General features: G+C 40.9%; 1 protein-coding gene and 1 pseudogene across 1 annotated transcript in view; both read left to right on the forward strand.

The window, feature by feature from the left end:
- LOC136838228 (zinc finger protein 271-like) overlaps window positions 1-16,269 on the forward strand; it is a 526,618-nt gene that overhangs the window by 271,458 nt on the left and 238,891 nt on the right. The gene's annotated exons all lie outside the window — the stretch shown is intronic.
- Window positions 1-16,269, forward strand: part of LOC136838247 (zinc finger protein 585A pseudogene) — a 64,498-nt pseudogene that overhangs the window by 28,837 nt on the left and 19,392 nt on the right.

Consider the following 16,269-nt stretch of genomic DNA (forward strand, 5'->3'; position numbering starts at 1 on the left):
TCTGCAAAACATGGATCGCAAAAATCGCTCTCGGACGATGCGCGCGATGCTGTCTGGCACGAGAAGGAGTGGAATTACGCGATGGCGTCTGGGTGATATATAAACAAAAACGGCGGTTTGATCCATTGCCCACCTAAGGTATACTAACTTTCAGGCTCATCATAATGTTACATTCTTCTCCCTCAAAGCGCGTGATTTGAAATCTTCATAAACTAGGCCTATAATTATTTTTCGCGATATTTAAAGCATTTTTGTTCGGCGTGTAAGTCGTCCATGACATCAACAGACAATTTTTAGTCGGCGTATAGTGCGTCCATTGACATCCAACAGACAATTTTAGTCGTAATCGTCCATTAGGCGTTTAAGAGGTTAATTGGCTTTTGAAAAGGCGCTAATCCGGGCAGCCAGACCTAGACTTACATCACGCCTCGATCTAGGTTGGGAGCCTGGATGGGGAACCAGGAAGTTTCTGAACGGGCGTGTTCCCGAAGAACGGGCCTTCTCTTCCATGTCAGAGAGCTGGCTGTAATTTACTGCCTCGGTGCTTCCGAGGCTCTCATTTCACAACTAGGCTGTGGTAGTCCACTCTAGACAAGACCACAGCCCTAACGATATATACTTTAGCAAGGAAGTTCTGTCACATTTCTTCTCCACCAAAACAGCAAGAGAACTTCTACTGTGGGCAGATCAAAATTGAGTTTTTAGTCCTCCAGTTTATTCAAAACTAAACTAAAAGTTCTGGCAGACGCACTGAGAGCAGGTTCTTCCACTGGGTGGACCTTAGATCCGCTGGTCTGTGGAGGTCTGTGGATCTATGAGGCAGGCGACTCTTTGCCCAGTTTACTCAAGGAACCTTCACCTCCTCTGCCGTTTGTTCTCCAGCCCCAGACCCTCTTGTCATGGGCAACAGACTCCATGCTGCAAGATCGGCCCAACTTTGGCCTCTTTGCCTTTACACCCTTCAACATGGTCAAGGAAGTGCTAACAAGTGTCATCAGTTCCTCATTGGGCGAGTGGGTTCCATTCTCAGCTAGCACTCTGCTGGCCGCGAGTTGGAATCTCCGACCGGCCAGTGAAGATTAAGAGGAATTTATTTCTGGTGATAGAAATTTCATTTCTCGCTATAATAGTTCGGTTCCACAATAAGCTGTAGGTCCCGCTGCTAGGTAACCAATTGGTTCTTAGCCACGCATAATAAATCTAATCCTTGCCAAAGCCCTAGGAGAGCTGTCAATCAGGTCAGTGGTCTGGTTAAAGCTAAGGTATACTTAACTTTTCAGGCTCATCCATAATGTTACAATTGCCCTCATAGCCCTTTCTGGCCAATGTAAGAATGGTTCCTGAACCTGCTACTTTGCAGTTGTTGGTGGACTCTCCAAGCCTCTTGTCCAATAAGATACTACCAAGGGTGGTCCGCTCTTGCCTGGACAGACTTCAGACTTTCTGGAAGCTTGTCAGAATAAAAAGGCTTGTCAAGACTAAAGTTGGCGATTTTCTGAACTTGGTGTCTGAGACACTACCATTGTACTACTCTTCTGAGGCATCGGTGACCCAATTGCGAATTTTCTCCTTTATCTGAGGAGATCTAGAATCTCATCCTCCACCATTAAGGGCATCGAACTATGCTTAACTCAGTATTTGCACAGACCTAGATCTTCTGTCATGCCTAAATCTTAAAGACGTCGTCAAGTCCTTCGACATGCCCAAGCAAGGAAGGAAGCTCCAGTCTCCTGGAACCTGGACGTAGTGATGAAGTGGCTGACAGGTCCCTCTTTTGAACTCCTACGTTCCTCTTCTCTGAAAAACCTTTGGCTTCCAGTAAAATGTATTAGTGAGATCCAAGCCATTGATTCAGGGAAGGTTTTTTTTACAAGGAGATGCAGTTTGCTCGTTTACCCTTGTATTTTTAGCCAAGAATGAGGACCCATCCAAGCCCTGGATCCGTTCTTTTTTCCTTAAGAATTTAACGGACATCCGTAGCTCTGAGGGAGAAGAGAGCTCTCTGCCCAGTTAGAACTTCCAGGTATTACCTGAGCAGGACCTGAAGATCAGGGGGCCATCCGTAACCTCTGGTGTGCTGGCAAGAACCAGTTACGCCCTCTGACTAAGAACACATTGTCCTTCATCATAAATGGACTTCATTTCTGAGAGATACTCTCAGATTTAGGAGAACATTTTGCCTGCTTTTTAAGTGAAAGCTAAGGACATCAGAGCAGCCTCTCCTAATTAGCTTTCAGGCACAATAGCCTATGTCCTTCCATTCTGCAGTCGACCTACTCGAAGTGTAATCAGTCTTCAAGTCTCACTATTTAAATGAAAGTTGAAAGTGATTGAAAATTTGCATTACCTTGGTGCCATTACTGTGTTAGTAACTGGCATGGTATCGCTGAAGGAAGCAAAGGAATTTCTCCTACTACCTCTGTAGTAAGATGTCGAGTTTTGGGAAGCTTGGGGTTACATTGTACCTGGAGCACCCACCACTCTTAGTGGATGGGTTGTGGTTTGCATTTCAGTGTAGGTGACAGCGTTGTCTGCTTGTTTTTTATATTGGCACTGCGCCCAGGGCAAGAGCACCACTTTATGCTTTGCTAGCCATCGGTCATATCCTTTGCTGCAAAGCTCCCACTCAAGTAGAAGCGCCCCCTTGCTTTACCACCACGCCACTGCAGGTTAAGGTGAGCACCAACCAGAGGCAGTATTATCCTGCAGTTGCTCTCTTACCAGGTAAGGAAACGACAAGCATTGTTTCAATGCCAGCAACTTTTCTGTTTCAAAGTCATTACCTTGACTCAATGTTTTGTATTAGAATACATCCATGCATCCTACCCTCATTGAAGGTGGGATTCTGCTATGTAATTACTGGGTAAGTTACTTATATGAAAATGTTATTTTCATGATAAAATTGAGTTTCATATATACTTACCAAGCAATTACAGAATCAGAGCCTGCCCTCCTCCCCTATGATGGACACAATGGCACAAGCAGAACGAGGTTGTCTGCGAAGTCGTTCCTAGTATCCCCATTAGTGGGTGGGGCTGGTCACCTACACTCAATCGAAGTGCTACCGCTAGTTTTTGAATGTAGGTTGCTGTGTGAGTGAAACTATTAGCTATGTAATTATCTGGTAAGTGTATATGAAACTTAATTTTATCATCATGAAAATATTATTTTACTGTATACCCTTCCTGCTGTTAGCCCACAAAATTCTTGTGCTGGTCTCTTGCATTTTCTATTCTTGGCCTTTGATTTGGTGATAAGGAGATGTTCATAAATAGTAGTGTAATGTTAAGGTAAGAAGGATTACTGGTGTGAGAGAGTGGGAGTCAATAGTAACTGTTAACCTATTGTTGCCTCAGGAATGTTCTGATGCTGTGTCTGGACTGGACAACATTTGGTAAGATTGTATTAATATTTGGATAGTACTGTACTGTCAAATGCACACCTTATTAATTGTCCTGAGACCTTTATGGGAACCTGAATTAAATAGTAGTTATTATTTTGCTTCAGTTCTGGCATTATCTTTCCTAACTCGGTGTTGCATTCTTTGATTTCAGATTCTCCCTCAGAAGAACCTTCCTTCCTTCGTCGTCCGTTTTGAGCTGTATCAAGATTTTGGGAATGCATGTGTGTTTAATGGTGCTACACGTGACATTACTAATAGCAGCTCTTGAAGTGTAAGGCAACGGTGAATTATTGTACTTCTACTTTAAAAATTACAAGAAGAAGAAGTAAAGTCTTTTCTGAATATTAGATTCATACATCAGCAATGAAATCTGGTTGTAGTCCTTCAAGATATAGTACTTAATTTAAAGCAGATTTATTTGATAATCACTCGTAAACAATTTTGTCTGAAAAGCTGTCAATTAATTGAGCACATTGTCATTACAGAACAGGACAGGACAAAAGGCTAAACTGAATCCAGAACATTCTTTAGAATTACCTTTGAAAAGCGAAACTGAAGGTGCATTATCACTACCTTCCATAAATCAAGAAAACATCAACATGGCCGCCTTTAGTGAAACGAGTGATGGTAAGTTTTTGTCTCTGGGTCCAGTGATGGAGATCAAGACAGAGCCAGAAGCATTCTTTGAGTCCAGTGAAGGCCGAGGTGATGAGTATTCATGTAAAAGGAATTCAGCCCTGATTGAAAAAGGTTCACCAACTGTAGCATATTGGGGAAAAAATGTTTTGAATGTTGAAGGACACATGCCAAGAATGAATCCAGAACATTCTTCAGAATTTCCTTTGAAGAGGGAAAATGACGATGCATTATCACTACCTTCCATAAATCAGGAAAACAGCAACATGACTTCCTTTAGTGAAACCAGTAATAGTGACATTTTGTCTCTGGATCCAATGATGGACATCAAAATAGAACCAGAGGTATTCGGTGAGTCTGATGATGATGAATATTCATATGAAATGAATTCAGTAGTGAATGAAGAAGAGCCACTAACTTGCGAAAAGGCAGTAAAACAAGAAAGAAGGAATTGTCACGAAGGAGAGAAGCCTTTCAGATCCACTGACTGTGAGAAAGCATTTTATGAGAAAGTTAATCTTACAAGTCATATCACAAATCCTACCAGAGAGAAAACATTCATTTGCAAGGAATGTGGGAAAGCATTTTCTAGAAAAGATCATCTTACAGATCATATGAGAATTCATACTGGTGAGAAGCCATTCACGTGCAAGGAATGTGGGAGAGCATTTTCCAAGAAAGATAATTTTACAAAACATATGCGAATGCATACTGGAGAGAAGAAATTCATGTGCGAGGAATGTGGGAAAGTATTTTCTGAGAAACCAAGTCTTGCTGTTCATATGAGAGTGCATACTGGAGAGAAGCCATTCATGTGCAAGGAATGTGGGAAAGCATTTTCCCAGAAACCAAATCTTACGCGTCATATGAGAAGTCATACTGGAGAGAAGCCATTTATGTGCAAGGAATGTGGGAAAGCATTTCCCGATAAACCAAATCTTACAGTTCATATGAGAAGTCATACTGGAGAGAAGCCATTCATTTGCAAGGAATGTGGGAGAGCATTTTCTAGAAAAGATCATCTTACAGATCATATGAGAATTCATACTGGTGAGAAGCCATTCACGTGCAAGGAATGTGGGAGAGCATTTTCCAGGAAAGATCATTTTACAAAACATATGCAAATGCATACTGGAGAGAAGAAATTCATGTGCAAGGAATGTGGGAAAGCATTTTCCCAGAAACCAGATCTTACAAAACATATGAGAGTGCATACTGGAGAGAAGCCATTCATGTGCAAGGAATGTGGGAAAGCATTTCCCCAGAAACCAAATCTTACAAAACATATGAGAGTGCATACTGGAGAGAAGCCATTCATGTGCAAGGAATGTGGGAAAGCATTTTCCCAGAAACCAGATCTTACAAAACATATGAGAGTGCATACTGGAGAGAAGCCATTCATGTGCAAGGAATGTGGGAAAGCATTTTCCCAGAAACCAAATCTTACAAAACATATGAGAGTGCATACTGGAGAGAAGCCATTCATGTGCAAGGAGTGTGGGAAAGCATTTTCCCAGAAACCAAGTCTTATATGTCATATGAGAATGCATACTTGAGAGAAGCCATTCATGTGAAAGGGATGTGGGAAAGTATTTTCCGATAAACCAAGTCTTATACATCATACGAGAATGCATACTGGAGAGAAGCCATTCATGTGAAAGGGATGTGGGAAAGCATTTTCCAGGAAAGATTATCGTACATATCATACGAGAATTCATACTGGAGAGAAGCCATTCATGTGCAAGGAATGTCGGAAAGCATATTCCAGTAAACAATATCTTACAGTTTTTATGCGAATGCATACTGGAATGAAACAATTCATGTACAAGGAATGTGGAAAGCATTTTCCAGGAAAACAGATCTTTCAAATCATATGAAAATTAAATTTATGTGCAAGGAATGTAGGAAAGCATTTTCCCAGAAACAACATCTTACACATCATATGAGAATTCACACTGGAGTTTAGCCATTCATGTGCAAGGAATTTGGGAAAGCACATTCCAGAAAACATTGTATAATTCATTTGAGAATTCATTCAGTAAACCCCCTGTATTTGCATTTGCAAGAGATGCATGCCACACCCCCTCGCAAATAGCTAGAACCCGCGAATACTTAGAACCCTTCTAAAAACAATTAGAACTGCCTATTTTGATAGTTCAAACACTCAAAATCAAGCTAAAAATGCGAGAAATTAATTTCTATCACCAGAAATAAATTCCTCTTGTTCTTCACTGGCCGGTCGGAGATTCGAACTCGCGGCCAGCAGAGTGCTAGCTGAGAACGGAACCCACTCGCCCAACAATGAACTGGTGCTTAGTGGGGAGGTCTCTTGTCTGCATGGGAGCTTTTGCAACTGTGTGCTTATGGGGTGGGAGGGAGGGCCAGGAGAGCTGAGTGGGCAGGACTGGGCAAGGCTTTGTCTGTTCAGGAGCTTTCACGACTGTTATTGGCTAAAAAGCAAAAATGTCATTACACAAATCTTTTATTGATTTTGAGTGGCTGAGTGTCATGACCATGTCATAGAAGTTTCCATCTCTCGTTGGCTGCTTGTGTTTGTCGCTCATTCAGTTGTAACAGTTTAAAAACTACTGTGCATGATATCTATAAGTCTCTCTCTCTTCACCCTGAAGGTTTAAAAGCTCTTGTTATCAATTTAGACAAATGTGAAGTGTAATAATTCTTTTTAGTCTTCAAAGGTGGTAATGCAAATTGCAGTCTTGCTTCTCTCTCTCACTTCTGCCAGCACTCAAGGATAGATTTCCAGACTTCACAGAACTTGGCTGTAGGTCCCGTTGCTAGGTAACCAGTTGGTTCTTAGCCACGTAAAATAAATCTAATCCCTCGGGCCAGCCCTCTCTAGGAGAGCTGTTAGTCAGCTCAGTGGTCTGGTTAAACTAAGATATACTTAGGTGCCCACTAAGCACCTCCCCCTCCCCACAGTGTTTCCCCTAGCCTACCACTCTCACAGTACCCCTTTCTCGGTGTGCTATATGTCTGTTGACAGCATTAATGTTGCATTTTCCGCCCATGCAGTGTTGCCAACTATACCAGTGGGCTTTTTATTAATTTTTATTCACTCTATATGTAAATTATTTCGTATATATATTGGGTTGCTCCAGTTCTTGCAAATGTGGATTAACTTACGCGCTAGGAATGTGAGAACGCGTCTACTTATAAAAATATTCTTGGGGCTCATCCACGCTATGGCTTATCTAATACATACCACAGACTGGTTGAAAGGTCAACAACTGTAGGTAAGGAATGAATTTCTGGTGAATGCCAGACACTTAAATATACTGTAATTAAAAATCTATATGACTTCCAGAAGCAGTAGGAGTCTTGCAGGATAGTTCAACATAGTAGGAAGTCTCTCTTTAAAAAAAAAAAAAAAAGGATTAGAATGCCAGCCCTCACTACAGTACACACAGGTAAAATACAAACTGCCATAAAATTGACCATGCACCATTACAACATAAGGTCATTTCTTGGACATTTATTTCGTAAGTCCTCACTTAGTCCATTAAGTAGAAGAACCAGTGACTGTTTTGCAAGTCTTGTTAGCAAGCCTTAGTGATAGTATGCATCTTAGGTACCCGATTAGTGCAGAGAGTAAGCCTGTGTGTTGAATATGTAAGCACTAGAGACCTCATGTAACTTACAGCATGGGAATTCTTGTATTGTCAACTTTATCTGTTTTCAGTGTTGCCATGTACAGCACAGGGAGTCCCCAGGTTACGACGGTCTTGACGGATGTCGATCCGATCTTATGACACAAAGAATTCTTAAGCTTTTTATTTTTGTAATTTTTTAGCGTCAAGTACTTTATTTATTTCCAATTATCATTTTTATAATTTTATCTTGTGTGTCTAGATTGTATGTTTTGTCATTTTTATCATTTTATCTCGTGTATCTAGATTGTGTGAGTTGAAACAAAAAAAATACAGTATTATTATTACTATATTATTATTAAGATCCGACTTAAGGTGGATTCACCTTAAGTCACTGCCTCGGGAAAGGATCTGGCATAACTCGGGGACTGCCTGTATTGCTTAGGTTTCTCGTGTGTAGTATCGAATACTATTTGATTGACCTCACAGCACATGATAAGCTAATGTGCTTCTATGTTTTGTATCAAATCAGTTGTATTTTTGTACACATTTTTCTATACTCTCTCCACATTGTTGGCCTATCAATAAACCCTACTCTGGACATTTTTGCAACTAACTCTATCACCATTTCAAGTAAATATTGAAGTAGTATCAATGTATGATGTACTATTTACTTATAAACTACCATTAAAATGACATTGTACTGAATAAACAAACAGATTTTCCCATAATCTGAGAAATAATCATCTTCAAGAGTTTCGCCAAGAAAGGAATAAAACTACATTTTTCGAAACAGGAATATTGTTTGTATTTTTCATAACATACAAACCTGAAGTTCTTTACATAGGGGTTTAGCTAGCAGACTAAGCTGGAACGGCTGTTAAACTTTCAGACACAGTCATTACCTACCTATGGTAGGGGGGAAGCCCTGCCCACTCATCAGTCTGTACTCCACTTTGCCTTTTGGCCCAGGCACCAGAATGAGGGTGGCTGAGTCAGGCCGTAAATGTAAAGACCTCCAGGTTTGTATGTTAGGAAAAATAGAAATCACTCAAAAATTTGCTTTTTGGTCCTACACGAATGCAAACCTTCGTACTTTACATAAGAGACTTGCCTATTGGTGGGAGGGTGGGGGGGCGGGAAGAGTCTGAGCAATTCTCTGAACTGACTGGAAGATCTACCCAGCTGGGTATACCTTCCTGGCCTTGAAGAGCCGAGGAAGGAATCCCCACAGCTCTAGCTTGTTAGACATATGGGATGTTGCAACTGCTAGACCTCTGGGCTTAACGTATTGAGTTTGCATGATTACCTTAAAAGGATTGGATGGACCTGATAGTGTTGATGACAATAAAACTTGCTAATAAAAACCAATGGGTTGTTGTCACTGTCAATCCCTCTCTCCCCTCGTCAAGAGAGATGGCTGGGGGATGCATCTAATCCTTCTACTAAAAGATGAAAGACAGGGTGCCCCCGTCGTGCACTCACCTGCATAACTTGTATGTCCAGGATGTGACGACTCGCCACCTGCCTCTCTGCCCTACAAAAGAGAAAGGGAGGATACCAGTCACTCACCCACATGTGCGTTTTAACAGACACCATAGATGAGATGCTACCTATCTCCTTAGGGGAGCCAGATGAGCTGCACAACTTCTTGTGCAGTCACCACAGGGTCCAAGGAAAGTGTGTCCAAGGACTTGTGGGCAACATCCCATAGGTAGAGCAAGGTGATTGTGGTTTGGTGGGACCTCACACCCACTCGTAATACCTGCTGAACTAACAGGTTCTTCCGGAATGCAAGGGATGGGAAGATGCCCTAACTTTGTGAGCTCTCACTTGGACTGAACTCCCGTCTACTTTGATAGACAAAGAGTACACCTGCTTGATTTTCTCATGAAGCCAGAGAGAGATCGTACTTTTGGATACCTCTTACTTGGTTGAGCCTATACTGATGAAGAGGCATTGGCACTGAGGCCTCAGCTGCCAAGTTCTCTTAAGGTAGTACTGCAGCACTCTAACTGGACAAAGTAGCATCCCATCCCAATCATTACCTTCAAAGTCCTCTAGATAGGGAATCAAAAAGGACTCGAATCTGCCATCAGGGACCAACGGATTCTGAGTGTTCGCTACGAATTCTGGGAACTTAACATCGAAGGAAAGGCCATGAAGCTCACCCACTCTCCTCACCAAAGCCAGGACAAGCAAGAAAGGTCTTGAAGGTCAGATCCCTATTTGACAGCTATCTCAACGGCTTCTGCGGCGCACGAGTCGGGCTCCTCAAGGTGAGTTCCCTAGATGGGCAAAAGTGTTTGAAGCTTCTCAGAAGCTTGGAGATCTCCCAGTAGGATGAGAGATCTACCCCCTTCAACTAAAGGATTTTGCCAAGAGGAGCTCTGTAACTCTTTAATACCTGAAACTGAGAGAAGCTTCTCTCGGCGAAGGAAGACGAAAAAGTCCACAACCGGGTGAGCTCTGACCAGAGAGATACCGTAACCTAAACCTATCAGTGACATCAGGTATCCAGACACCTATCTCCTTCACTGTGTCGAGAAAAGCACCTCGCTTGCAGGAGACTGGATAGTCTCTAGGCATGAAGTGCCAGCGCTTCCACTGCACCTGTTAATTTAACATAACAGAGAAAAATGAAAAGATTTAATTTTCACCTTAATACTTTGTTAAATTTGGTAATTTAACAAAATGAAGAAAAGTTAAAAGTATAAATTTTGAATATTATATTTTGTGAAATTTTGTTAATTTAACAAAATGGAGAAAAGTTAAAAGTACTAGTTTTGAATGTTTTGTTAAATTTTGTTAATTTAACAAAATGGAGGAAAATTAAAAGTATTTATTTGAATTTTAAATTTATAGTTAAGTTTTTTTAACAAAATGGAGAAAAGATTTAAAAGTATAATTATGATAGCAATATATTCAGTCATTTTTATCGTTTAAATTTATAACTTTGAGTCTAACAATATGGTATATTTTGATAATTTAACAAAATATAAAAAAATTTAAAAGTATAATTTTAATAGATGACAGTTCAATCATTTTTGGCTAGATTTACCGAATGGTTTTATCTTGGAGAATACATTGTTAAGATTCTCTCTCTCTTTCCCCCTTAAGGGGGTAGTGTCATCAGTGCTCCTCATGGGATGCACTGTAGGCATTACTAAAGAATCTTTCCAGCGTCCGTTGTTATCTTTCGTCCATCTTGCCATCCACCTGCTCCTAACAATTGTTTCATAGCTCTTCAACTGCTTTGAGGTGTCCCTCCTGTCACACCTTTCAAATCTACCTACTCTCAATTTCCTTTCCAGCTCTGAATGACCTCATAGGTTCCAGTGCTTGGCCATTGGCCTAAACTTTATAATCCATTCCATCTCTCTCTCTCTCTCTCTCTCTCTGTCAGCGCAGGAGTAATGTTCACCAGCAATTTCAGACATTTTTGCAACACCTTAAACTTCTTAATCACCTGTATACGACCTATGGTTTGCTCTACAAATTACAGGCTGATTAGGAGCAAGAGCCTGTGCTGTCATAAGGAGAGCTGAACCTATAGATACATTTGTGATGAACGATGTTAACCTAACTTGGCTGCTATCCCAAGCTTTACTTAACTCAAAATTGCATTCATTCTGAAAGAACAATAATACCAATCAATAGCCTATAGTGATACAGAGAGTATTATACATATAATTACAATAATCTCTACAGTTACAAATACGTACTATTATAAAGAATAAAAGTATTACCAGTTCGTATGGTACATGAAGTTGGTGGAAGAATAAAGGACAAACCCTCATGGAGACATACTATCACATTCTTCCCCTCTAGAAAGAAAAACATATTACTGAAAATTATATAGTGATATTGTACTGTACATTATATTAGACTACAGAACATCTTGATCCCTTAATCCCAGCCATTCTGTCAGGAGCCTTTGATATTCGACTTGATCTTCGTGCCACTAATGCCGGTGAGTGCTGCCTCCCTCACTTCAATCTCTGGAGGAAATTCAGCACCTGTTTCTTGTTGCGATGACAGCTCTTGATTTCCAGCAGTAGCAGTAGGATTTTCAGCAGTGACATTAGGAGTGTCAGCAGTCGCAGAAGGATACACAACGAGGTGTTCAGGACATGGAGCCAAGTCACGAAATGGGATTGTTGACTCACGTCCATCACGATGCTTAATATTAGCATACGTGGAATTAGCGTCCACGAGTTCAACTTCATCCACCAATGGTTCGTTCTTACTGGCCCGAACAAATCTCCTCAATAAGATGGGTCCTGGAGACATAAGCCATGAGGGTAGAGAACTTCCCAAATTCCCAATGCTGAACTGGCAGATTACGAGACTTAAGGGCTAACTGAATTGCTTTCTATAATGCCCCATTGAGCCTCTCCACCTGTCCATTGCCAATTTGATAGAAAGGTGTAGTTCTGCTAGTTGCTACTCCTTTTTGTGAAAGGTAATCCTTGAGATGCTTTGGCATGAATGAGGCACCTTGGTCAGAGTGTGTACAGTGAGGCATCCCACATAGACTAAATATTTGCCCAAGACATTTTATTGCTGTCATTGTGTTCATGTTGGGACATGGAAAAGCGAAAGGAAAGCGTGAATATTCAACAACAACAGTCAGTAAATGAGGGTTGTGCGTTGTTGTAGGAAGAGGTACCTTGAAATCGATGCTTAGCCTTTCCATTGGTCGCATAGCCTTGATGAACATTCCTTCTGGAGGTTTGCAGAACTGTGGTTTCAGTTCTGCACAAACTTTACAGGATGCACAAACTTTCGTAGCGTTTTCAGTAGAAAAGGGAAGATTCTTGCATCTCACAAAGTGTAACAAGTGTGTAACTCCTGGATAACGAAGTCCATCAGGCAGATCATTGAGTGTAGATGAGGAGACAATAGAACGACAGGATGCTCGGGTGAATGTATCTGGAACCACATTATTTTTCCCTGGACGATAATGTGCGTTGTAACTGGAAGCTGCTGATCCACCCGCCACTCCTGAATCTTATTGTACTTAACTTTTGTATGTCTACAATTATCAAAGATGAATGCTATAGAACGTCGATCAGTGATGAGGTTGCAATGTTGTCTGGCCAAAAAAGTGGCTCCATTTACAAACAGCTTCTAGGATCGACATTGCTTCCTTTTCTACAGTTGGATAGTGTATTTCACTCCCTTGTAAATTTCTAGACATGAATGCCACAGGCCTACCACCTTGATTTGAGATGGCTGAGATAGCTACTTCATATGCGCCAAATTCAGCTACAAACAGTAAGTTTTCGTCCACTAAGTGAAGGGTAGCCGCCTCAAGTTCTCGTTTCAGGAGATTGAATGATTGCAGCGGTTCTCCTTCTAATGGAAACTTTGTAGCCTTTGCTAGTGGTTGGATTTTGCAGGAAAAGTCAGGTATCCCCTCAGTGTAATAGGCGAACATGCCCATTACTCTCCTCAAACCACCCAGACTTGTAGGTGGTGGAGTTTCTTTCCAGATCAGATCTGATGCAACCATTTCCCACAGAGTAACCAAGAAAATTGATGGATTTAACAGCTTGTGATGCATTAAGAGTTAGACATCTTTTACTAATGACTGGAAGGAAGTGCTGTACATCATGATCATGTTCTTCGATGGTAGTATTGTCCAAAAAAGGAAACGTATCCTGCAAGTCTTCTCCTTTTACTAACCTATCCCTAGCTCTCTGAAAAGCTGCAGCACCATTTGTCACTCCAAAGGGAATCCTGCAAAATTGGTACAAGCGGCCATTAGCTTCAAAAGCTGTGTATTTTTTATCAGGTTCTTTCAATGAAACCTGTGGTAGGCACTCCTCAAATCTAAGGTAGAAAACACACACTACTTCGACAGATCATTGATCGCGGCATCAATTTTTGGCAAGGGGCAAGCATCCAACTCAGTGTACAGATTTATCGTTTGAGAGTAACGCACAAACACCCTCCTTTTATGCCTGTTCAAAGGATCCTGCACTGCTACTACTTGAGTTCTTCATAGAAATAAACTAGTCTCAATAATGTTTTCACCCAGCACCGGGTGGGGTGAGTGGAGGTTTAGGACCACCGTACTTTTTAGTTATATGTTGATGTGGCCTTTGAAAATTTTTGCAAGAAGTAATCCAGAGCATAAATCTTTCATGGATGTAAGCCGTGTGGATGGATATGTTAATCTATTAAGATGGGGAATAAGATCTACATTGACACAACCTTGAGAATTAGTTTGTTGCGACTTCTGTGCTAAAATGACGCCTTTGTTATACTGATGCACTGGTAGTGTTGACTCTCGTGCAGTATCCGCTTCTACGTAGTTATCATCACTACAAGAATCAACAAGTGCACTTAACTTTTTCCCCATGATTGTCATCAAAGTAGCTACACGATGCAGACTAGGGGAAAAGCTGTACCTTTGACTGCAGCAAAGAAGGATGGCCGAGATGAGTTGAATACTGTTGCTGTTGTAGTTCTGTCAATAGGTGATTTAGGCTGCCTGCACACGGGACACTTTCTGTGGAAAGTGGTTGGCCACCACTTAATGGCCGACTGATAACGTCTACTTGTACCCGCAGACTAGAGACTGTTTTCTGCCTGCGACATATGAATTTGTCAACAGTGTCAACAAGGACACTGTTGATGTTGCATGTGTTTGCGCTCTGCTACTGAAGAGAAAGGAACAGCTGAAGATAAAGGCAGTCCCCGGTTTACGACGGGGTTCCATTTTTACACCGCGTCGTAAACCGAAAATAGTAAACAATCCAAGAAAACCTTACTTTTAATGGTGTATTGAAAATGATGTAAAGTGCATTTTTATGGCGTTTTTCATCAAAAAACCTCCAAATTTTTATTATTCTGCCGTTTTGGATTGGTGTAAGATGGGTTGTAACCCTGGAACATGTGTCGTAAACCGGGAAATAATTTCTGACGAATACATTTGAAAAGCGTCGGAACTCGGAACGTCGTAAGCCGGACCCGTTGTAAACCGGGGACTGCCTTATATAAAAGAAGGTGCTGGGTACATCCACTAATTAGCCAAAGACTGCTTAGGGAGAAAGTTACAGATATTAACCGAAGACCCTGAAAATTTTTACACCTACTTCAGGACAAGTGAAGAAGCATTTAATAATCTGATAACAGTAATTGGACCTATAATATCTCGTCAGGACACGAACATGAGAAAATGTGTGCCGACAGAAGGAAGACTTGCAGTAACTTTAAGGTAAGCAGAAACCCCAAACATAATGTATATATTTTCTTATTAATAAATAATCCAGCATTCCTCAGGAAGTTACTTAAACGTTTATTACATAGAATCATACAGGTGAGAAATTTAAATATAACTCTTTTCAAACAAGAGTATGAGAATACTACATCATAATAGGATAAAAAAATAATATCTTGAACTGATTTTGAAGACCAGATATAGGCAGCGAAAACTTTTCTAACTTAACAAACCAACTGAATCCGTCATTTCCGCAAATAAATCATGCGAGTGGACAGATGTTTCTGATACCGGAGATGATACACAAACATGGCTATTTGATGCTTTTGGTGTACACCCTGATTCGGCTTTGGATAACTTTGGTTATGAACCTGTCCTCGGGTACGTAAAGAAGTCTTGCTTTGAGAAATTACTTTCACAAAGCTGGTGTTGCGTAGGTATTTGACCTTGATGAGTTAAATGACCTTGGGTGTGGCGAGAAATGTATGGTGGAACTGTTTTCAGGAATGGAGGGCACAGTACCATGATATTCATTAGCTGGACTCTGTGTCAACTTCTGCTGTGCTCTGCTCATGGTTCTAAGAATTTCTGTTTGTGCCTCAAACTCTTGATCATTACCAGATTTCTTAGATTCTGGAAGCAGTGACGTTGGAAAAGATTTATCTTCATCAATATCTTCCTGTGCCTGCCTCTTTAAAAAATAAATCAACTCTTTCTTGGTATTTTCCTTCATTTTCCTTTGCTTCCGAGACCTCACAATGGTTTCTGATTTTCTAAGGGTAACTTCACTGGTTCCTTTGTCAAGTACCTCATGCTGGTCACATTGTGGTGATGGAAAATTACTGTGTGTGTGAGTGCGTGAACGTAGGAGCAGGTGCTTCAGGAGAAGGGAGACAAGGAGGAGGAAGAGAAGGATAGGTCGATATATTTGTGACAAGCTTCGTTCATAGAGATTATAGTTTTTGGTGACACATGTATAATGTATAAGCAATTAACAATTGCTTAGGAGGAGTTGGAGAAGAAGGGGAAGGAGTATATGCCAATATTTGTATAATATGTAGACAGTATACATAGTTTTTTGTGCTGCATGTATAAAGTGTACAATAGCATTATATATATTTCAATACAAGGAATATATAAGTCTTTGCCTTTTTCCTTTTTATCCTCTGGTGTGAGATGGATCCACTTATCGAAACCAGCCTCACATACTGTACTTCTGTCCATAACTTCTCCTTTATATGCTTATATTCCTGTAGCGTAAAACCAGAGAGAGCTGGTCTTTTCTGCACCTCCGTAATCAAAGATTTACAGTCGGTTATCTCTCTGCATGTCACTGTGACACTATTAGTATGTGCCCTCCGCCACTCAATCACCTACTGCAAACAGAGCAT

This window comes from Macrobrachium rosenbergii, unplaced genomic scaffold, assembly GCF_040412425.1.
Source record: "Macrobrachium rosenbergii isolate ZJJX-2024 unplaced genomic scaffold, ASM4041242v1 282, whole genome shotgun sequence".
Classification (NCBI taxonomy): Eukaryota; Metazoa; Arthropoda; class Malacostraca; order Decapoda; family Palaemonidae; genus Macrobrachium; species Macrobrachium rosenbergii.